The sequence below is a fragment of the Miniopterus schreibersii genome, assembly GCF_964146895.1.
Source record: "Miniopterus schreibersii genome assembly, chromosome: 16".
Lineage (NCBI taxonomy): Eukaryota > Metazoa > Chordata > Mammalia > Chiroptera > Miniopteridae > Miniopterus > Miniopterus schreibersii.
In genome coordinates this window covers 30906662-30931298 of record NC_138116.1, presented here as the reverse complement: position 1 = coordinate 30931298, position 24637 = coordinate 30906662, and the positions used below count along the sequence as shown (strand labels likewise).

The window sequence follows — 24637 nt, the reverse complement described above, 5'->3', positions numbered from 1 at the left end:
ACACTTTTGGAGCTATATGCTTGATTAGCACAGTGCACTTCACAGCTCTAGTTCTGGGGCCACGTTTTGCAACCACCATGAATCAAGAGAGCATGCCCCTCTCAGGATCCTGTAGCTCCAATGTTAAAAAGTAGTCTAGCCTGATGGTCTCAATAATGAGATAAACAACAAGTAATCTATTACTAATATCACTTAAAGGAAACTTTGCAAATCACTTATTTTTCAAATATAAATCATAGCACATGCACTTGATTTTGAAAAGCTTGGGTGGAGGAAGTGGAAGTATACTAGCTAACTGGGAATTACATGCTTTATCCATCCCTGATCTCGCTATGCTGCATTTCTGATGAACACTTAAGAGTTCCTCCCAAGCTTGTAAAATGCTTTTATGAACAACATGTCACAAGGCATCTGTGGTGCTCCTAGCTTTATTTCTTGGGAAACATGGGGGTGCGGGCACAGCGGAGGAATCACCAAAATTTGGATATGCCCATAGAAGTATGTTATGCATGGAATTTCATACACGATGTGTGCTGTGGCAAAATAAAAAAATAAAAAATAAAAAAATAAGCAAGCTGAGGGCTGTGGTTCTAATACAGAACCACAGCAGTAACACCAGCTGTGAATGGAAGAGCCTGGGACGAAATGGAGAGTTCCAGTACCAAGTCCCAGTCTTTCAGCTAAGCTGCCAAACACTCACAGGCCAGGACACGAACCACATCAGGACAGACAATGACAGAGACATAGAGGGAGAGGGAGAGGGAGAGACAGAGAGGGAGAGGGAGAGAGACAGAGAGAGAGAGGGCTAGGGAGGGGGAGAGAGAAAGTGCATGTAGCACCTGTGATGGTTAATTTTATGTGTCAACTAGACTGGGCCAAAAGGTGCCCAAATATGTGGTTCAACATTATTCTGGGTGTGTCTGTGAGGGGGTTTCTGGATGAGATCAGCATGCACAGCGGCAGACTGAGTAAAGCCAATCGCCCTCCCCAGCGAGGGTAAGCCTCACAAAATCTGTTGAAGGCCTGAAAAGAACAAAGGCTGGGTAAGAGAGAATTCACTCTCTTCCTGCTCTTTTTTTTTTTTTAAAAAATAAGTGGTTTAACTGATTTTATTTTTTTAATCCTCACCAGAGGACATTTTTTCCATTGCTCTTCAGAGAGAGTGGAAGGGAGAGGGGGAGAGAGAGAGAGAGAGAGAGAGAGAAACAGGGATCGAGCTGCAACCGAGGTACGTGTCCTTGGCTGGAATCGAACCAGGGGTCCTTCAGTCCTCGGGCTGACACTATAACCACTGAGCCAAACCAGCCAGAGCTCTTCCTGTCTTTGAGAGAGGACATCGGTCTTCTGCTTTTGGACTCAGACTTGGACGGGAATTTACACCATTGGCTCTCCTGGACTTCTAGCTTGCCAACTGCAGATCTTGGAACTTCTCAGCTTCCATAACTCCATGAACCAAATGCTTATTATAAATTTCCTCATTATAAACACACACACACACACACACATCTCCTACTATTGGTCTGTTTCTCTGGAGAACCAAGACTAATACAGAGTGCAAACCAATGACTTTTGCAGGTCACAGAGAGAGTCTGTTACCTTTGAGATTAAGCATCAGGGAACTTCAGAATCTGGAACCTTCTTTTAGCTTCTGTTTACCTGCAGCCTTCTTAGGCCCTATGCTAGATGGTCTGGAGGAAATGAAGTGCTAGAACTTTGTCCATGTTACTGAGAATAATATCCAATGCATTTGTAGGAAATTACCTCCTTTCATCAAAGATAAAACAAATCCTCCCACAGCTGATTAAGGAAAAATGTTTAAGCCTACATTTAACCCAGTTCCTGGGGGAAAACATGGGGAGTTCATTTATTATGTGGCGGGGAGCAAACTGGGTCTAGGAAGGATGAACGCTTCTCAGCTCCCTTGAATTCTCCAACACTCACTCCTAAAACAGAATCCTAGTCTCCTCATGACCTCTCTACTCTCAAACACAACCCCTTGATCACAAGGTAACCAGTTATTACTGCAGAGAGTCCTGTGTGACAGAACCAGCCTCTGCTCTAGATGCGTAAATACATGAGCTGGGATTAAAGACAAAAACAAGGGAAAAGAATAATAGTGAAGAAACATAACAGTGCAATGAACACAATGCAATTCATTATTAAAATTAAAATAGTATTAGTTGCCATTGGTTGAGCACTTACTTTGTGGTGAGCACTGTATGGTCAGAACAGTGTCTAGGGCTTAGTTCGTGCCACAGACATATTAGCTAGTTTACTATTTAATCTTGTTGCAAGTTAGAGCAAGTGTAAAGGAAAGAAGAATGAACTGGATTTTACCAGGCGGTCATGAGTAGAACGGGGTAAGGCATCCAAGACAGAGCGAGAGGCAGGACAGAGCCCAGTATACTTGGGGGACTGCAAGGCTTTCAGTATCATAGCATACAAAGCTTTGGAGCTGTTACGGAGGGCTGGGGAACAATGGGAGACGGCGAGCCTGGAGCCATATGTGCTAACAAGTATGACTCTAACTCATGTCCTCATTGAAACAAACTATTGGAAATAAGGCCAGACCTAGAAAACCTGGACTGCATACTGGGGACATAGTCTGGAGGGACAGACAGACTAAGTAGAGAATTAACTATAATACAGGTGGTAGATGCCAGGACAGAGATCTGTAGAGCCAAGTGGTAACTGCACAGTGGTGGGAAGGTTGCTTAGAGGAGGTGACGTCTGAAGGGGCAATGTATACTGCTTACTTTGGGGCACAACTCCACCAGAGAAAGGAAGGCCATGCCTGGTGGAGGAACCAGCAAGCGCAAAGGCTCAAAGGTGCGACAGTGGATGGTGGTTTGAGGATCTTTGGAATGGATCGGTGTGGTTGAGTGTAGTGCCAAGGTGAGTGCAGGAGACAATGAGAGAAAGCTAGGTGTGGCTGGGTGGTGGGAGGCCTTGAAGTCCATGCCACGGAGTTTGGGATTTAATCCATCGACAACATAAGGCAGTGACGTGAACAACTGGTGGGAGCTGGGTAGAGGGGGTGACACTGGAGGTCAGTGGACAAGTTAAGGGACTACTGAATCAATTGCACTAGGACTAATTAGATTCAGAGAATGGGGGAAATGAGTTGAGGAATGCCAAGGTTTGTAGCTTGGGTAAATAAGTCAGGATGACACTGCTGTCGGAGTTAACCAGAGTCTTACAGAGGAGAGAGAACCAGTGAAAAGCCCAGATATTTGTTGACTGAATAAAAGAATGGGTAGATAGAGGGGGAAGGAGAGAACGAAGTGGGAACGACTGGTGGAGGTCAGGGAACAAGTCTGGACCCATGAACTTGAGGTCTCCCCAGCAATCAGGTAAGGACAGCACTGGCTGCCTGATGAGGAGATGATGTCCAGCAGGAGAACCGCAGTTGGCAGCACTTCCCTTTCCCCACCTTGGGAGGTTACTTCTCACACAGAGAAGAGCTAGCAGAGAGCTTCTGTCTCTTTCTGGCTTCCAGCAGGGGGCAGCAGAAAAGATAGTTCAGAAGAAAGAACTTGGCTAAGGGTGTGTGCTTCAAGCCAAAGGTCTCTAGAAGCTTCTCTCACAGGTGTGGAATTCAACCACATTGCCCATCTGTGGTGAAGCGTGGATTTGGTCCAAGAAGAAAGTCACTAACAAAATGACACTGAGACCAATTCAGTTTTCAAGTAGAATCTCTGAGCTCTACTTTGTTTGGTTAAGAATGGAAATTCCACTTTTATTCCAAGCAAATCTTGCAATGCACCAAATTCAAAGATGAGGTTTCAACAAAAATTTGGGAAGGAAAAAAAAAGTGAGATCACAGTCATTTTTTAAAAAATCATTATGTGGTGTGGGGGGGTTATCCTCATTCAGAGCATAATTTTAAGCAAAACATTCTCCCTTTTTTTGGTGGTGGTGGGAGAGGGGTGTGAGATATTTCTTTATTTCCTCACAGGTAAAATGAAATAAATTAATTAAATAACTTTGGATTAACTACCAGGGCTGAGGTTTATGATAAGATTTGTGATTAGGGGCACATAAAAGAAATGTCTCAATAAGTACTTCCCTGCTGCCTGTTTTAATCTTTCTTAGTAAACTAATAAATTACACTTTTCCTGGGGAGAAAAAAATCTTGGAAATGACCCATTTCCCCAACAGGAACGCATTTCCTGTAATTCACATGTGGCAGAGTTAAAAGAGATCACTTAAATCTAGCTCAGATAGGTTAGGGAGAAAACTTAAAAAATAAGTGTTTATTTTTCCGATCAAAACCAAACAATCATATCCCAAATAGAGAGGCCACAGAAAAGCCACAGAATCTTCCAAGTGGCTGTGAGCTGGCACACCCAAAGACCCTAATGGGAGGAAGCAGGGGAAAGAGGAAAAGCTGCTTTCCTTTCCCCAAGGGGGTAGAGCTAGGGAGCTGTCAGTCCAATTCCTTCCACCAAAAGAATAAGTTGACTGTGAAGGACAGATACTTCCAACCAGAAACGAAACAGGACATTTGGTCTGACAATAGGATAAAGCTATCTGAAATGAGGCCCGCTTCCACAAATCCCATAGTCTGGGCCAGAGCTCCAAGAGGCTGCTCAGACCAGGGTCTGGTGGCTCAGGTACCTAGGTCCAAAGTCCTCCCTCCCTTTCTGTTCCCACTAACATCAGGTGGCGTGAGCCCTGGCCTCTTGCTCAGTGAGTGCGCTCCTTAAATAATCAGAAAACTGGAGGCTTTGGGGATCTAACAGAGGTCTATTTCTTGATTTAGATGTGGTTATATGGGAATTCACTTTATAATAATTCATTAACTCATAATTTATGTCTTGTGCACTTTTCTGTGTTTATGTTCTACTGGACATAAAGGTTTTAAGGGGAAAAAAGTGAAGTGGGAGTAGACAGGTGGACAGACAGGACACGGGAGTGTGCCCGAAGAACATCTAACCCAAAAGAGCCAGTGAGGATGAAAGGGAGCAGGCTTGTCTTCTGCCGTCATTAAGTGATGACCAAAATGCAAACAAAGGTCATTCAAACAAATTGTAAAAGATTAAGTAGTGTTAAGGAGTTATTAACTTTTAAGACGCAATAATGGTATTTGGTTGTGTGTGTGTGTTTTTATAGAGTCCTTATCTTTCAGAAATATATACCAAAACATTTATGACAGAAATGATAGGACATCTGGAATTTGCTTCAAAATAAGGTGGGGAGGAGGGGTTAGGATAGAGATACACATGGAACACTGCCTGGCTGTGAACCGATGAGGCTGGTGATGGAGACATGAGGGTTCATTATAACATTCTCTCTACTGTGAAACTTGAAGTTCGGTATTTACCATCTTTTTAAAAAATAAAGCAAAGGAACATTATCTTGGAAAGACTCTAATGCTCATTCAATAGCCGGGAAAGATTCCTGGCACCACAAATGAACATATTTCTCAACATACAGAGTCTCTCCTATGCCTACATGGGCACCGCTCAGCTCCAATCCCCACCTAGGCCGAGAGTCGCAGCAATGCTCCACACATATTTCAATGACAAAAATATATTGTTATAAGAACTAAAGCACCTTTCATCTTATAATTTCCTGATATGAATCTGAAAATGCCTCTCTAATGCTTAGGGCCTCAGAATGGGTTGAACCAAGTGATATCAAAACCAAAAATTTATACAAATGTATATCTGACAAAAGATCCCTACCCATATAAAGAACTCTTATAAAGATGAACCAATAAAAATTAAAAAATTTAAAAAGGCAAAAGATTTGAACAGACACTTCAAAAAAGTGGCTAGGCCAATAAACATATGAAAAGTGTTCAACACATCATTAGTCATCAGGGAAATGCAAATTAAACCCACTTGGCACGTACTAGAGTAGCAAAAATAAAGATTGACAAGACCAAATGCTGGTGAGGAGCTGAAACAAGCAGAACTCTCATACACTGCTGGTGGGAGCATAAAATGGTACAACCACCGTGAAGAATTGTTATGAAGGAAAATATGCATTTACTCTATAATCCTACAATTCTACTTATAAGTATTTCCAAGGGAAATGAAAAAATATGTCCATAAAAAAGAATTGTACAAGAATGTTTATAGCAGCCTTCCCCCACCCCAAACTAAAAACACCTTATACCACCATTAACACAATGGAGGTTGTGACATGTTCATTCAGTAGAATGAACAATATCAAAGTTCTCAGCAAAGCAAAGAACAAACTATTGTTACATGCAATAACATAAATGAACCTTATAGACATTAAATGCAGACATATGATTCCATTTATATGAAGTGCTTCTAGAACAGGTAAAGCTAAATTATAGTGAGTGACGACAAAAAGTGACATGCGGAGAAGGGTAACGGCTGACTGAAAAGGAGCATGAGGAAATTTCTAGGGAGATGGAAATGGACTTTCCAGGTGGACAGGTGTGAAAATGAGGGTGGGAGGGGAGCAGGAAGGGGGAAGCGGTAGGAGGGTGCTCTGGGCAGCTGCAACAGCTAAAGCAGAGAGTTGCTCGAGGCACTGAGGGAACTGACTGCCTTTGCTTGTCTTGCTAATGATTTGGTCTTTATCCTGAGGTGCTATGGCAAATCCAAATTACCCGAAGTATTTCCTAGGGATAAATCACTCACCATGCCCAATCCTCACCTGTCTCAATAGCCTTACTCCCTTCTCTAACTACAAGATCCTTACAACCACCTCTATGAAGTGCTACTGTGTACCTTGCATGGTCCTGGACTCTGTCACACATAATGGTCTTTATGCCCGCAGCGGCCTGGAAAGGCAGGCCCCCATCATCCCCATGTTTACATGGAATAAAACTGAGGTTCAGAGAGGTTAAGGAACTTCGTTTAAGGACCAGAGAGCTGAATGGTAGAGCTAGGACAGAAAGCAGCTGTAATTCCAAAAACCTACATTATCTACTCACCACACTGCTGCCCAAGAAGACAGAATGAAAAACCTTGCTATTGCCTTGAGACGATATTTTCTGGGTTGTATATAGATGTTTATCCACTTTTTATAGAATGGGAAACAAAGGCTCACTGCGACTGTGGTCTTGCTGAGGCCACTGCAAGAGTAACGACAGAGAAGGAAGAGGTAGGTCTGCTCGGCAAGGCCACTATCAAACCACTGAAGGGAAGGCCCCTCCTTCCTGCTCACCCCACAGGCCACCCTTCTACCTGCTCAAACCCCTCCTATGGCTGAGAGTTATAGTCAAGGCCGGGCTTAATGTTTAGAACTGCTAGAGAGCTGGAAAAGTGATCACAGTATGTTTACAGTCTCTCACGGCTCTAGATTAAAATAGCAAAAACCTTCAGAGCCAAACTCCTCGTAGGTAAAGACAGCACAACGGAGAAGAGCATGTGTACATGAGTATCGTCTTAAGGGACAGGTGACATGTTGGACGCAATTCCAGGGCAAGAAGCTGCGAGGGTGAGGATCTCGAAGACACTCGTGGGAAGCTGCTGAAGGCGAGGCTGACTCTCAACAGCTGAGGATGGGAGGAGGCGATCAGATCACAACCTCCCACGAGGTGATAAAAAGCAGAGAACTGTGCTCCTAGAACTCTAATTACATGGCGAGCAGAGCCTGCGGAACCCCAGAGAAGGTGAGCAAAGGGAGTTGCACTCCGCCGGGCCACGTGGAACCACAAGGTGGAAGCCAGCAGGGTCCCCGAGGGCCAGGCCTTGCAGCACTAGGAGACGACTGGCGGGCGGGTGGTCCTGTCTCTGCTGAGGGAGGGTGGGGTGAAAGGGAGATCTATTAGCCACTAATCCAGCTCCTTCCTCCTCCATTGGGTCTGGACATCAATTCACAGAATGTAAAACTTCCCATTTTTAAATGGGGAAAAAAAAGGGACTATTTTTCTCTCTGTCTTTCCCATTCCTTCTTCCTTCATATCAACACGTGTCAGAACCATGCCAATGAGGCCGGAAGGTGAAAACTCAGGGAGGTGGGAGGGACGGAGCTGATTTAGATAAAGGAACCTGACTCTTATGAACCCTACTTTCTCAGACATGGAAACACCCTGTTCACAGCCCAGGCCTCTCCTTTTCTCCCTTTTCCTCTCCCAGAGCTTGCCCAGCAGAAGCTGCTTGCTGGCTGGTGTAAAAGTAGTCTTTGTTCTTGGAGTTCAACCAGCATGGGCTTCAAATTTCCATTACATCCACAGCTCTTCGCTCCTCCTACGCCACCTTCCCGACCTCAGGCTAAAGAAAGAAAAAAGCTGTCCCGAAACATCCCAGGCTAAGAAACTAAAACCTCCTCTCAAGAGAGATCATCTAAGAGAAGACCCTCCAGAATTCTCTCCAGAAAGCAGGTACAACCCTGGGAAATTCCCGTAAAGATAAGCACCAAGGAAAGCTCACTCAGTAGCAGTGCAGGGGTAACCATCCCAGAGTTCAAAGTGTGGAAAGGAAAGCAACAAGACCACAAGACCTTGGTCTAGTCGGTGGGCTGAGCACATGTAAAGGAAGATTTGGGGGGACTGTGGATGCTGATATGGGGTGTGGTCAGCAAAGAGCAGAGGAAATCAGGGTTCACAAAAGCAAGTTCTGCAAGTATGGAATTCAGGGGTCATAGAACTGGGGACAGGCGGGAGGAACCATTCCTCCCTCTCTCCACCCATCTGCCTTTCTAAAAAACCTTTTTTAGTTCCTATTTTGGTTTCTAGTCCCCTAGATAATCAGGAAGTGTAGTATCCTAGGTGAAACATATAAACGTTCAGATACCAGAAAAGGGCTGGATGGCCCCTTGTGAATTCATAAACCAGCCTGAGCTGAAGGCCAAACCTAAGTGTCTCATCACCTCTGAAGATCCTGGTCAAACACGTTTCTAGAATGTAAACCAACAGTTCTCAAGCAGCTGATCCCAACCACCAATCTAGAACCTAAGGAACCAGAGATCAAAACGCATGGTTCCCATCTCCTCTCATCTGATTAATTTACCCCGATAAAGTCACTGGCTGAACTGGAGCTCCTGGTGGAAAGCTGGCTGACCTCACCTCAGAAACAGCCACACGCTGCTTAGAAGGGCTGCCCACCTTTCCACATCCGTAAATTCTACAGGCATGATAAAAACAAAGTATTAAAACTCATTTAGTAGTATTATTAACTTGTGGCATTTCCCCCAGGTATGTAGCCGAGGACAAAGAAGAATGACTGAGGGGTGTATGGCAAAGTCTGGCTGAGCACATCGTCTGGCAAGATCCATCTCAGTCAGGGGCAAGAGGGCCATCGGAGACGAAGCGGTCCTGAGCCAGGTCTCCTGGGGGCGATGAACTGGTAAAAGGGAGACGGTTCCAGAAAAAGGGTCCTGTCAGGGTGACAGTTCCCACAAAGGCCAGGCCGGGCTTGGGTGGTGGTTGTATGAACAAGACGTGCGCGTCTGAGCAGGAGGTAGGCGCGGAAGGGCTACGGGTTCATCCCGCAGTACATCTGCTTCCAATCCCTCATTTCCCCTGTTCAGTTTCTCCGCCAGGAAATGTCTCTGGGATTGAATGGCCTTTTCTTTTTCTTTTTGCACATGCCCTCTTCTGAAGAAAGGCTCTGTGCCCACCTGCGGACTGTGATACTTGCTTTTGATGTCCCTCAGGAAAATTTAAACAAAGGTTCCAAATACAGCTCAAAACCCGGGCACAGAAGCACACAACAGGCAGAAAGAGGCTGGCCCGAGAGGTTACAGGCTCTGCCTCAGCACCCACCGCATTCTGAGCCCTCGAGGCGCTGGGTTTCTCAATCAAAGACGCTCCCGGGTCCCCCGTGTAAGGCAGACTGGGCTCCCGTCAGGACTGTGCAAGGGTATGTTCTTGTACAGAATCTTGCCAACATTATCCTTGGCTCTGCTAACGCTGCTTTGGTTTTAAAAATCAATAAACTAAGCAAGCAGAAGGTCCCCTCACATCAAGGCTGGGCTAAAGGGCTTTGCCTGTACCAAGCCGGAGGCTGTTTAGTCCAAGGAGACATAGTCTACTGGATACTTGACACTTTCACGTGATTTTTCTTTGGGAGGGCTAGCAGTGCACAGGAGGCTTTGCTACAAGAGAATTAATGCTGCTCAGCTACCAGAAGGCCTATGGCAAAGGAACAGCCAGGGATTCCGGGGGCGGGGGGGGGAGGGGGACAAAAAATAATAATAATAATAATAATTAGCAGGAGAAAGGGAAAGGGGGAGAGGAAATAAAGTCCCAATTATACAATGCCTTTTAAGGCTCTGGAGGAAAACTGCTAGATCTTGAAAGTTTAAGTTCTAGAAAGTGAATTAAAATCCAGTTACCTGAAATGATATGACATAAAGAAGGTATAGAAATACCAGCTCTTACTCCTCTGGATGCTTTGAAACCTAACCTAGAGCAAAAGGAAAAAAATGCCTTGATCTCCCTCTATTATTTATTCTAACATTTTTGCTTGACAATCTGGGTACAACAAACTTTTATCAAGTAGGAGCTTGATAGATATTTGTTAGTAGACTGGCCCATACTCTCTCAAGGAAGAGATCACAGCAGGGAAGGGGGAGAGGAGGGGAGGGGAGGGGAGGGGAGGGGAGGGGAGGGGAGGGGAGGGGAGGGGAGGGGAGGGGAGGGGAGGGGAGGGGAGGGGAGGGGAGGGGAGGGGAGGGGAGGGGAGGGGAGGGGAGGGGAGGGAAGGGAAGGGAAGGGAAGGGAAGGGAAGGGAAGGGAAGGGAAGGGAAGGGAAGGGAAGGGAAGGGAAGGGAAGGGAAGGGAAGGGAAGGGAAGGGAAGGGAAGGGAAGGGAAGGAGGGTGGGGTACAAAGTTCTGCAGTAACAGGGTAGCTTGTGATTCAGGGAGTGAGATGCAGGAAGCTATCATTCAGATGCTCTTGTCACCAAAGTCAACAAGAATACCTTCCTCTGCAAGAATACCTTCCTCTGCACTGGAATTTTCCAAATCCAGGCATTTTCAGTCCTTTACTCCTTCCACTAAAATCCCACAGTTCACTTCTCCCAAGTGAAGAGGCCAAGAAAAGAAGCCATTTTATTTGTCGGAACTAGCCATAGGTAAACAAATACAAAGAAAGTGTGTGCTAGAGAATTAAATAGAAATGCAGGCTCCTGGCAGCTACATGACCCACTTTTTCCGTTCGCTTGATGTAAGCCCCATTACTGAGAGGCCTCTTTGGCTTTGCGGGGAAAAGAGAAAGGTTGTCCATGTGTTTCTAAAGCCTTCTCTACACCCTTTTTCCTAAGAAAAAGCAAAATTCCATTTAACCCAATTCCCATTCAATAGGAAGTATGTGGAGCGGAAAGAACTCAGGCTTCGGGGTCACAGAGGCCTGGGTTTGAATTTGATTGCCTGTCCTATTATAACTTACTAGTCATGAAGTCCGGAGCAGGTATACTGGACCTCTCCAAGCCTAGTTCCCTCATGTGTAAAGCAGAGATGACTGTAACTATTGCACAGGTTGCTAAGACAACTGGGAAAGATAATCCTTGCTCAGAAAGCTTCTGGTACACAGCATGTGCTCAGTAAGTGTTCTTTGCCTTCACCTGGGTTCACACTACACCTAAGGGAGGGAGTGCAGGCACTACAGCAGGTGCAGAACAGGGCAGAACATGGGGCTCACGGGGCTTTGAATGACGGGAAAGAGAATAATCCACACCTCAGAACAGGGCCAGTGCAAGTTCAGCAAGATTTAAAAAAACTTCAAAAAACTGGGGTGCTCTGAGGTCTTCAGCCAAATGCTATTATCAATCATAATGAAAAAAACACAGCTGGGATATCAGAGGACTCTCCAGATACACTGAAATTATTTACACAAACACTGATCCACTCAAAATTCCAGAGTGGATTTAAAAAAACAACAACCCAAGAACCAGAAAGTTGGGGAGTTTGTCTAAGTCTTGGAGCACAAAGAGAAAGCTCCACAGCCTGTGGTTAAAGGCTTGATTCCAGTCAGGAAACAGGCTCAGATCTTAGCTCCACCACCCACCAGCCATGGGACCCTTGGCTCCTTGCAGGACTCAGTGGAAAGGCAGAGCACCAAGGCCAGTGGCTGGGCTCGCTAAACGCTAAACGCGTCACCGGGGAAGTTACTGTTGCTGCCTCGTACGGAAAAGCTCCGAGTCCTGAGTCCTGATGCCTGGAGCGGCTCTGCAATTCAAGCCAAAGCAGACTGTGAAGGTAGCAATGAGTAATACACGCGGGCAGATTAACCCTTGGGGGCTGCAGAGTACAAAATAGGGGTGGAGCCTGGGGTTTCACATTGAAGGCCACGGACACTTCAGAGCCCATGGCTACTCCCTGCACTTCGGAGTGAGCAACCAACCCCCAGAATGCCTTGTTTCAACACCCTCTGGGCTTGCCCTACAAAATGTACCCCTGCTTATTGCAAAGAACATGCAGAAGCACGGCCAGTTTGTGACCCCGACCACTAGTGTAAAGAAAAACGCGCCGAACCGAAGGTCCAATTTACGAAGACATTAAACTCAAAATAACACAAGTTGACACTTCTTGGGTAAAGGATCTTAATTAAACGGTGTCAAAAACGCAACTGCGAGCTCAGTGTCTGGACCTACTTATTATAAAACAAACCTGATTAAGAACAAATCCCCTTTAAGGGGAGGAAAGCACCCAGCGACGCTCGGGCACATCAAATGCTGTTCTCAATTAGCCCTTTCCCTCTGAACTTCACAAAGTAACCAGCAGGTGGGAGATAATTAAAGTTTTAATAAAACTTGTTTTACATGCCTCAGGTGGAACCTCTTTGTTCTGCAAAGCTTCTCCCCTCTGCAGCCCAAAGATGCACACACAGCGGAAGATTTTTTCCAAACGATCATTTTCCTCGTGACACTTGAGCTTTTATGACTCCGGCGAGATGAAGGTGGAGGAGCAGGTCATTGATGAAAAGGAACCTTTCTTTTTATCCATATTTACATTCTGGAAGGGAGTGAGTTTGGTTTTTGGATTCTCCTCCCATGCCTATCAGCAGAATGAAGTCCTTGCCCCCATTTGACAAGATTTATGGAGCAACAAGAGGTCTGCAGGACTGATGGACGCTGCAGCACCCACTTCCCGACTGTGGGCCTCCATCTGCAAGAACTGCGGCCTTTCACAAAGCTTGTATTTTTCCCTTATAAATCTCTAGTCTTTAAAAGCCGTCATCCTGTAGCTTACCACCCCCACCCACAAACCTCAGCATCCACGTAAGGCCTTTCCATAAAAACGCTACTGCCTGGGCAGTTTTTAATGGATTAAGTCTTTAATAGTATGTGCTGCTGCTCACCACACGGCGCTGGCATCGCAGAAGCTAATGGCAGTCCTCCGCAGACACCAACTCATGAAAACACGTAAGTCTCGTGAGACAAGGAGGACAACTGTCTTCCTTTTCTGAAGAGGAAACCAAGGCAGCAAGAAATAACTACAGTGCTTAAACATAAGGGACCCGAACCTAAGACAGGCTTTTAGTTCTGGATGGATCAGACACTGCATTGAATTTGAGCGTAACCAAAGCTAACCCCACCATGCACAACCAGAAAACGATAATTTGGGGCATTTTGATTAGACTGAGACCTTAGGGTTTGAATTTAAGAGGGTGAGAGTTAGAGGAATGTGTGTAAGGATTGTGGCTGGAATGCTGCCTGCAAGTTCAAGTTCATTTTCGCCTCGGGACTGTCCAAAGCCTCCAGGTGCCTCTTTTCCGCCACTGCACAGCCAGGCCTCCCAGCAGCCAAACACCAGATTCCTCTCCCGCCCTGGAGCGTCCCCACCTCACCCCCACCCAGCACACACCCACCCTTGCGCAAGTGTCTGTACTGTGGGGCTTTGCAGTCTTAGCACTATGGCACTCTGTTGGGGTGCTGTCTTGTGTGCAGTGTAGAATGTCTGACATCTACCCATTAAAGGCCAATAATACCTGCCTAGTTGTGACAATTAAAAATGTCTCCAGAAACCACAGGAGATTTTTAGGGCAGCAAAACTATTCTGTATGATACTGAAATGGTGGATGCATATCATCAAACATTTGTCAAAACGAAGAATGAACCCTAATGTAAACTGTGGGCTTTAGATAACAATAACATATCAATATGGCTCGTCAGTTGTAACAAATGTACCACATCAATGCAAGATGTGAATTAATGGGGAATGACAGTTGGGGGGTGAAAAGCAGGACAAAGTCTATGAGAACTCTGTACTCCTGCTCAATTTTTCTGTAAACCTAAAACTGCTCTAAAAAATAAAGTTTATTAATTTAAAAAAAGGTCTCCAGACACTGCCATATGTCCCTACGGACAAATCTGTCTGGCTGAGAACCACTGGGGCAGAGGGTGAGTTGAGTCCAGGCACTGAGCTGCTCTCACATCTTTCCCAAGTTGATCAGTCCAGTTGTATCCAGTCACACTTCTGGAGGGAGGGTGGAAAAGGTGAGTCTTCTGAGTGTATGTGGATTGCAGGGGCTCCTCCAGAGGACAATTTTCTTCTGGGAGAAAGTGAGGAACCCCATTTCTTAGAAAGATCTAGGCAGAGGCTGGACAGAGGGGGCCAATCCTCTCGTCTTGGCCTCAAGGACAGCACCTCGGCCAACATATTCAGTCTTTGGTTTTCCCTTTGTCAAGATTTATCTCTACAGCCCAGCCCAGCCTAGGATAGGTATGGAAAGCATTTGGCTTTCAGAAGCCTGAACCCCTCAACCCAACCTGGGGGTCCTCCTCATAGTGCCTTTTATAGCTGTGCCTCTTGTGTTTTGATCTATGAGCTTTCCTCTGCTTTGCATGACCTGTGCTACCATACTCCTTCCCACCAGAATGCATAACTGAGATGTGACAATATGGAGTTTTAATCCATTTGGCAGACAGTGGTGCACACGCATATCTGAAATATGGGCACGTCCCCACCCCTGGCCACAGCCCAGGAGGGTCATTTCAGAGGTTTCCCTGAGTCCTGGCTCTCCCTTTTGCCTGTGGCCTGATTTCCTTCCTCTTCCCCCCTCCCATCCTTTTAAAGCTCTTCTCTTAAAAAAAAAGAAAGAAAAGAGCCTCCCCATAGAAGCAAAAAATGAGAGATGATAATACATAAATCAGGAGAAATATTCTGGGGTACGCTACCACGACAAAGCCAGGTGTGGGAGAAACAGAATTAACCACCACTCGAGAGTTGCTGCAATGATACATGCTAGCACAGAAAGACCTAATCTTACCCAACATCATTACCTGTTCTCTACACTGTCGATTCCTTCCAAGGTTGAGCCTTTTGGTAAAATAGGCCTTAAGAATTGTCCCTGCCCAGAAGGCGTGGCTCCGCGGTTGAGCGTCGACCTAGGATCCAGGAGATCAAGGTTCCATTCCCAGTCAGGGCACATGCCCAGGTTGCTCGATCCCCAGTTGGCAGCGTGCAGGAGGCAGCCAATCGATGACTCTCTCATCGCTGATGTTTCTCTCTCTCTCTCCCTCTCCCTTCCTCTCTCTAAAATCAATAAAGAGATATTTTTAAAAAAAATAAAAGAAAAAAAGAATTGTCCCTATACCTCCCAGGGTCGTTGGGAGAATTAAGGAGGATCGTGTGTATCTAGCATGTAACCTGGTGCCTGGCACACAGTTTATGCTTACTAGATGGTTTCACCTATTATCTTTATTTGCATTCTGACTTCACATTTAACTAAATCTAAACATTTATGAAGCTATCCAGTCCCCCACATCTCATCTCATCAACCCCAGCCAGGGGAAGTTTCTGTGGAATTGACATTTGTTTTTATAGAGAGAGCTGGTCCTGGTAATGGGACCTTCTCATCCAGTTCAAAACTCCCTTAAACCTTCTACCAACAGACACTTCAACCTCTCCAGACCTCTGAGACAATAAAAAGGACCACACAGCCCTGGCCACCAAAACTGACCAAGGCTCCATCACACGCATGTGCCCACTCCCAGCTCCCAGCTGCCTCATATCCCAGAGAATATTCTCCCTCTCTTTTTTCGAACTGGTCCCTTCTTACGCCTTGCTGTTAAATTTATGCCTCTCAGAAAAATCACCGCAGCAGGTAAACACAGGATCTGTAATGGAAACTCCGGCATGCCCAACAATAGTGCCACTGTCACACGCGCGTGAGCTTTCCTAAAAGCAAGGGATTGGCAACCCAGGGCTGCCGTGCCCAGGAAAATTATTTCCTGTGGGAAAAAGAAAACAACCTTCAGCTCCTGGCAGGTCCCAGGCAAGCCCAAGCCAGGCTCACTGGAGAGCGTGAATGCTCGGCCTTTGGGAAAGGGAGGCGGAGGGAAGGGCCGTTCCCACTCCTGAATGCCCCAGTTGGGAAAGGTGGTTGGGTGAGAATCGATGCTGCAGCACAGCGGAAACAGCCACCAGGGGCTGCCCAACACTACTTAGGGGACAATCAATTAGCAAGATGGGCCCTGTGACTAAGAGAAAAAAAGGAGACTCAATTTCTTTCCGAAAGCACCTTACGGGTCAGATGCATTTTTACGCCATCAGTCAGATGTAGAAAGGCAATCACTTAAATTTAATAAGAGAAGAAAAATGCTGAGCAGTCTCATTGACATCCTGCATGTTCTGCTATTATAGGAAGGAAATGGGGAAATTACAGACAGCATAATCTATTAGCTTCACACTGCCCGGTCCCAGGGCGATCAGCAGAGACTTCTTCAATACAGCGTGCTCTTCAGCTCACTGTTAATGAATTCTTGGCTAGGGATTATTTAAGGATGACTTGACATTGTGCACCTACAAGTTCTCTGTGTATTGAGCTGGCTGAACAATATTTAATTCTCAAATAACTACCACCCACTGCTGCCCCTTTCTTCCCTCTGGCTATTCATCTTTGCTCCTGCCTCAGCCCCTCCCCCAGGCCTCCCATGTGGTTCTCCCCGCTCAGGGTTCTTTGCTGGGGGGAGCTGTAGGATGTTTAGAGCACTCCTCCAGTTGTGACCAATATCCCCTAAGGGATAAAACTGACCCCTGCTGAGAACCACTGTCCCAGTCCTGTACATTGTGCAATTTGGGGAACAAATTCCCCTCCACTTTCCACTGCCTGGAACGCTTTTGGTCCCATTTTTTATCTCCTAACTCCTACTCTGCTGACAGGAACCAGTTTGGATGTCACCTCTCTGGAAAACTATTCTGACAATCCTCCCCCCAGTCTTTCCCCCCAAAAAGGGCAGGGCTGGGATTCCTCCTTTGTGTGCCCACCCTGTCCTGTGCATGCTTTTCTTTCAGCAACTGAGTTACAGTCTCACAACTGTTTCCTTACTTACCTTAGTAATTCATCCACCCATGAATTAATTCAATTAATATTGAGGTGCTAGATATAGGAAATATGATCATGAATAAGACACATGGGTTCCTGCTCTCATGGGCTTACATTCTAGTGATACAGGAGTTGGCAATAAACAATAATAAACAAAAATGGCAGATATTAATAATAGCTATAAAGAAAATAGAGCTGACCTCTCTGCCCAGGGAGACAGCTCCTCGAGGGCAAAGTCTGCTGTATTCACTATTGTAACTACAGGGATTAGCACTGAGCCTGAAAAAACAAAATCAAGCCAGCTGAGCACTTTTCCTCCTCTCTCCAGGCACAGGACATTTCTGCTCTTGGTCACGAGATTCAGTACAGGGCTTCTCTCCTAGCAGATGGTAAGCTTCCTGAAGGGAGTATCCTGCCCAATTTATAAATCTTCCAGACAGAAAATCAGAGGGTTTTCATGAAATTATTTTCCTCAAACTGTAGTTTGTTTGTTAATGCTCACCTTAAGTTAGAAAAGTGGAGGGGGAGAAAGAAACATCAATGTGAGAGAGACACATTGATTGGCTGCCTCCCCCACGAGCTCTGACCCCCAGGGATAGAACCTGCAACCCAGGTACGTGCCCTCAACTGGGAATTAAACCTGCAACCCTTTGGTGTGAGGGCCGACGCTCTAACCACTGAGCAACATTGGCCTGGGCCTCAAGCTGTAGATTTAACACTACAATTTTTACTAAAGATAGTCAAAAAGCTTATGAAGAGAAATAAGCACTTTATAGATGGGGAACCTGAGGCTCAGAAATGGTAACTTGTAGCCCTGGCTGGGTAGTTAAGTTGGTTAGAGAGTTGTCCCCCTATGCCAGGTTGTGGGTTTGATCCCTGGTGAAGGCACATACAAGAATCAACCAATGAATGCAATAAATAAGTGGAACAATAAATTGATGTTTCTCCCTCTCTCTCTCTCTTCCCCCCCTTCCCCGCTCCTATCCCCTTCCTTTTTGTAAAATTTAAAAAAAAGTAGTGACTTGCCCAAGTCACAGTCAGTAAACTGAACCGGGTACCTGGCTCCAAAACCCAAGCTCTTCCCCACCACATATTGCTGCCTCTTGCAGAGTCAGACAGGCACAAGTCAGGTAGAAATGTCAGGAGGAAGCCTCTTTCCTCACAGAAGGCTGTTGGCAAATTGTGGCTGCACTTAGGATCCTTCCAGGGTGGGAAGGGGGAGGTGGTGAGTTTATTGACAGGCAAAAGGGATCCACTAGTTCAAGGAGAAGAAAAGTGAATGACATTAATTTTTCACATTCTTACCACTGGGACTGGGGCTAAACTTGAGCACTTCATTAGCGAGGCCAAAAATCGCTCAAAAGCTAACGCCTACAAAGAAAGGAGCCAAAAACTTCTGCCTTTTTTTTTTTTTCCCCAAGGAAAGAAAGGTTTGTAATATTTAAAAGCTTGGGACTGTGCTACACAGATGTTAAAAATAACCCCATCTGCCCAGCCAGCGTGGCTCAGGGGTTGTGCATCGACCTAGGATCCAGGAGATCCCAGTTTGATTCCCGGTCAGGGCACATGCCTGGGTTGTGGGCTCGATCCCCGGTGTGGGGCATGCAGGAGGCAGCCGATCAATGACTCTCTCATCATTGATGTTTCTATCTCTCTCTCCCTCTCCCTTCCTCTCTCTGAAATCAATAAACATATATTTTAAAAAATAATATAACAATCCCATCTGTTGGGATAGAAAACATCTTCTGAGAGGCAGAGTGATTCCAAGAGACACGCATAGACTTCAAATCAGATCCGCATACTAATTTGCATCCAAATTTGGGGATCTGGAGGGAGGGGGTATAACAGCTAAGTTAAATGGGATAACAGTATCTGGCACAGAAGTGGACACTTACCCAAGCGTAGCTCCTTTCCTTTCTGTAGTTTATGGCCAGAGAAGAACCTTAGCCTGGGAAACAGGAGACCTGGTTTCACCTCCCAGCTCTGCCCAGACTCAACATGACCCAAGTACTTACTGCCCTGACCTCAGCTTCCTCTATGGTACCTACCTCAGGGAACAGTCATTGGACTAAGGGACACTTCATTGGTTAAAACCAGCACAATGCCTGGCAAGTTACAGGCACCCAATAAATATTAGCTAATGAGAATCAACTGGAGTTTGTCCTATAAACACTCGTCATGAAAGTTCCCCTCAACTTGCTGTTGAAACACAGCCTGATGCAGTTCCATCTGGGGGTCAGCTGGACAGCAAAGCCAGTTGGCGCTTCCAGCCCTCCATGGTCATCTCCCCCAAACCCCCCCAGGCTGTTTGCTCCAGGTGGTGAGTCAAGATTGAACTTGAAACCGAGGGAAAGTATCACTGCTGTCCACCACCTCCCACCAATCTTATCTATTATTCACTGTTCCCACACGTACAAAGAACAAATATCATCTATTCCAGACATAAGTCAATGTTAGCTCTACCGTTCCTAGACACTGCAAAGGGAATAGAAAAGAAAATTTAACTCCCAGTATCAGTCTCTGATATCCCCGATCTCCATGCAGAAGGCATCACAGTGTCATTCTGAACCTGGAAAGTCACGATGAAGGTCCTGAGAGCACCTATATGGAGGCAGGTTCGGGTTGATTAGGAGGCAGCAGTGACAAGAAAAGGGCTGCTGCACTGGGACGTCTTACTCTGCTCCATCCCCCAAAAGCGGGGCAGAGAAGGCTATGTAAACCCACAGGCTTTCCAGGACTAGTCTTCTTTTCCCCAAAAGAAGTGAGGTTGGGAGGGAAGTGCCGCAGAGTGCCACTATATGCTTGTGCCCTATCACGCTAACATACCTTGCTGCTGCTATCCAAAACAGTTCAGCACAAGGAATGATCGCAGAAACAGCAGCAACCGCGGCAGCTAACAGTTACGAGGTGCTTATCTCTCCGTTCAGCCACGAGTCCTGTATGTGCACTAGTTCACTTAGTCCACACGACAACATGTGAGGTATTATCCCTATTTTCCAGATGGAATGCTAAGGTTTGGAGAGGCTAAGGAACCTGCCCGAAGTCGTACAACCCATAAGTGGCCTGGCAGGATTTGAACCCCGGTTGTCTACCCACAGCCAGAGGGCCTGACATCTGTCTTAATTCAAAGATCAGAATAACTCCCTCCTGGAGTGACCCTGTGGACAGCCCTCCACCCCCTCCCACCACACACAGGTTCTTAATAAAAACTCGTGTTCCTTTGTTTGTGGGGAAAAGTCACTAGTCTGTGGACAAGGAGGAGTTAAGGCCTTAGTTGCAGGCTTCAAACTCCAAGTTTTCTGTTTTGTGGGCTGAAGACAGACTTGTAGCATTAACTTTAATGTAAATTTTTTTGGAGGTGATTCATGTAGAATTCCTGCCAAGAATTTTAATAATCAGACTGAATTAGACCAAACTCTGTCGGTACATGCCTAACAACATCTGCTGATTTAACAGTTATCCTGGAAGCCCCGCGAAGCCTGGAGAAGGGCTGGCGGAGCAGGCTGGGTGCGGATCTTCCGAGGAGAAAGACACCTGTGGGCAGCCTGTGACTTCTGCCTTCCATCCAATTAACAACTGGCTTTTATAATATCCCATAGCCACCAGGGACCAAAGGAAGGGACACAACAAACTAGAAAAGGCTCATGAAAGAAAAACCTTTCCCAAAGAGCTCCTTTCTACTACCAGCTGAGGGCTACAAAGCATTTCTCTGCAGTGTGATGATTTTTAGCTTTTACCCCTGCTCTGACTCAAGGCATTCCCGTCAGTAACAGGGACTCGCCCACATGGCGATATTTCTTTAAGGGGAGGGGGAGGTAGTGGGAGAATCCAATCTTTACTCCCCACCCTTCAAGAATCAGACTCTTTGAGGGTGGGGACCTACACAGTTTGGCAAAGCCCTGGGAGAATCTGTTTTCCATCTTCCTCTCCTCCTCTCTCCTGGTCACATACAAGCACATACACATGTGTGAGCTACCCACAAACTCATACTCTTACGCTCCCAGCACCATGGATCTAACACACAGTCCCCAAACACGCAGAATGCCAATGGATCCAGCTTTTCCTGGAAGGCAGTGTCATTAAAGTCACAAATATTACATTAAAATTATAAAATAATTTATATAAGCTTCTTAAAGTATCTTTGAAACACAAAGGGAAGTTTAGGTCAACCCCCCTCCCCACATACACAACGGGGAACTATTGCAAAGCATGAAAAATGGTTCTAGTTATTGCTTTCCAATAGAAATATAATGTGAGCTACACATATAATTTTAAATTTCCTAATAGTTGCATGAAAAAGGTAAGAGACAGGTGAAATTAATCTCAATATGTTTAACTCAAAATATCTGAAATATTATCATTTCAACATATAATCAATACAAACTATTATTAATAGGACATTTAACACTCTTCCCCCCCCCCCCCATACATAGTCATTGGAATCCAGTATGCATTTTAAGCACAGCGCATCTCAGTTTGGACTGGCCACACTTCAAGTGCTCAACAGCCACATGAAGCTGGTGGCTATGGTATGAACTACACAGCTCTAGGAATTGGTATTGTACAATTAAGGAAGGTTCAGAGTTCTGGGTTACTTCTCAATTGTGTATTTCTAAATGACTGGCCTGTAATTAATGAATACATACTATGTTTTAAAAGATTTTTTAACAAGAAAGTAAATTTAAGTTCATGCTTGCACATTTACTACTAAATGGCTCTGGGCAGGTCATTTTAACCATGACTTCAGTTTCATCAAATGTAAATAGAGGGTTTTTTTAAATGTCAATACGACTTCCGTTACAGGGCTGTTGTAAGGATCCTATGCTGTAATGCATATGAAAGTGTTTTGTACAGTGATATGCAAACGCTAATTACTGTTACAACAGCTCCTGTAAGAGAATAGTTCATGCTTGCAGATCAACAGCATTCTTCTCTGCAGTCTATAAACATTTTGCACACAGCTGTCCTTCCTTCCTGGAGGCAGCTAACCAGTGAGAAATGCATACCCATCATTCCCCAACACTGTTACCATGTCAGAAGCTATCAACCTACTTCCCGAGAAAGATCCCAACATCATTTCCAAATGATATTTAAACTGTTTGCTGAATAGATATTTTGTTAAAATGAAGATCTTGCTTTAAAAAGAGCAAGACATCACTGATCAGCAGATTCGAGAGGGAGCTAGCTTTGCCTCCAAGAGAATCAGACAATCCAAAAAACATGTTCTGAACCAATGAATAAAGATGGAGAACACCTACCCCCTCACCCCATCCACCCACCCACCCTACCTTGTTCACCTTCCTCCATCCTTCTGACTCTTTTAAGTGTTTTCACAAACTACCTGCATATTTGGGTGGTTAAAAACAATGAATATTTTAAGATTGATTAAAGAGCTGATCTCTAAATATTTCTTGATAGATGAACAAAAGAACTGATAAATGCCCTTCCCCACCCCAACCTGTTACGATAATGAAGACAAAAATTTAAGCCTTGAGTATGACTAAGTAGTAATTATTTTATGAAGACTGAGTTATATGAAAAGAAACCAAAGAAAGCTTTCATCTTGGAAAATTAATTGTAGGCAGAGAACAAATCCTTGTTTCCTAAGGCCATCTGAGGTACCTGGCATTGGCACCCTTCCCTGGAGACTCAGACCCCCACATAACCCCGGTGGCAGTCATGGAGACCACCAATGACAGCATCCTCACTTTACAATTAAGTCATCAGGTTTTTCTGAAGCCCATCCAGATTATATCTAAGATGAGCCTTTCCCAAAGTATGTTTCACACAATGCTTCCAGGTATTTCATGAAGACTAGGGAGGAAGGGGCAGAACTTCCGTGGCCAAATGAGCTTTGGGGAATCCTGCATCCACAGTTCGTCAGGTTCTTCTACTGCTCAGAGACATTAATATGGCAGTGTTCTGGGGGGGAAGAGGGATTTGACCATGGATTGAACCTTTTTTTCAGATATCAGATATGGAGTATTCTTAGGTTGCCATAAGCATGTCTTCAGATACTTCCACTTTCACCAATGGCCACAAAATATACTAGGTGGTAGAGAAAAAAATCAAGGTAGGTTCTCTTCTGAAACCGAGTATCTTTTTTTTTTTTTTGGACGAAAAGGGGCCACCTGCTAACCTGACTAGCTTAGGGAAGGCCTGCGTGGCAGCCTTGCAGAGACCTAACGTAACCACAAAGGATGGTCTGAAATGAAAACTTTTTAACTAAAAGCTGTTCATGGTGGGTAGTCATGTCCTAGGCTGGTATCTTCCCTGACAAAGGTCAATCTTTACCTTAACTGTGCCTGTCTATTGTCTTTTTGCATCTACAATAACATCATATTGTTAGAATGTCAAAGTAATTTTCCTTTTCGGGACCCCTCAAAGCACAGGCACCTCTCTGCGGAGACCACAGATCCCCTCATTGTTACTGAGCTAACTGTTGGCTGTTAACTATCTTGCACTCACCTAAGTAAAAGAAGTGTGTCCATCATTTTACATTTTCTCCAATCCCAGAGGTTTCCCCGCTTTGCTTTCTCCCACCTCCCTAATCTATCACCAATGGATTTCATGTAGCCCACTTTTGACTGTAATGAATAAAACAAAGGGCAAACTGCCATTCTCCTGAATGGCAGAATCCCGTTGAGATTCTGCTTCCGGGCAATTGTCATCAGTCTGGCTCAAATAAACTCACAAATATTCTTCACAGGTTTGAGTGTGTCTCATGTTAACATGTTTTCATACTTGCTGAACTGCACATCAAAGCTGCCCCTCGACAGAACAGTGCCAGACTCAGTGCCCTCTGATGCAACAGGCTCCGTAGTAACCTGGCCCATCGACCTGCGATTTCTCTGTTCTACCTTCCAGGTTATCCCCAGCCTCCCTCCCTAGAAACCTGTGGCCCCTAATCAAAAGCATTCCTGCTTTGGTACCTAACAGTACCAATAAAAGGTGTCAACATTCTGAAACAAAATATAATCATAACTTTTACTGTCTTAACTGAGTGGGCCCAGAGTATGGAGGCACTACAAGGACGAGCGATTTCAATTCTCACCCAATTTTTCTCCTCTAGTGTCCAACTCGGCTGTTTCCAAAACCCATGTTCCACCTCTCTGGACTGAAGTCATTATGGTTAAGTTTGAATAGTGCATGGCAGTGATACCCCAACACGGGCCCTTGGCCTAGAGAGAGCTTCAGGGTCATTACAAAGGTCGGTCCAACCACATGAGCGCCAAAAATTGCAGACCCAAAACTCAAAATTACAACTGCTAGAATGGGGGACATCTGTGATACTGTCAACAATTTAAAAAAAGAAAAAGGAAAGTACAACTGCTGTTATATGAGGGAGGCCGTGAAACCTTTTGCTGTTAAAAAGAGAGTCTCATGTTTAAAAAGCTGGAAACCAAGACTAGCACTTTCAATAAATATATACCCCC

General features: G+C 45.3%; 1 protein-coding gene and 1 long non-coding RNA gene across 2 annotated transcripts in view; one reads left to right on the top strand and one right to left on the bottom strand.

The window, feature by feature from the left end:
* Window positions 1-24637, bottom strand: part of NXN (nucleoredoxin) — a 132955-nt gene that overhangs the window by 51884 nt on the left and 56434 nt on the right. The gene's annotated exons all lie outside the window — the stretch shown is intronic.
* LOC308569014 lies at window positions 7356-14200 on the top strand. The gene is made up of 4 exons (XR_014000540.1): window positions 7356-7600; window positions 8165-8311; window positions 11968-12130; window positions 12703-14200. It is a non-coding gene; the product is annotated as an uncharacterized lncRNA (long non-coding RNA).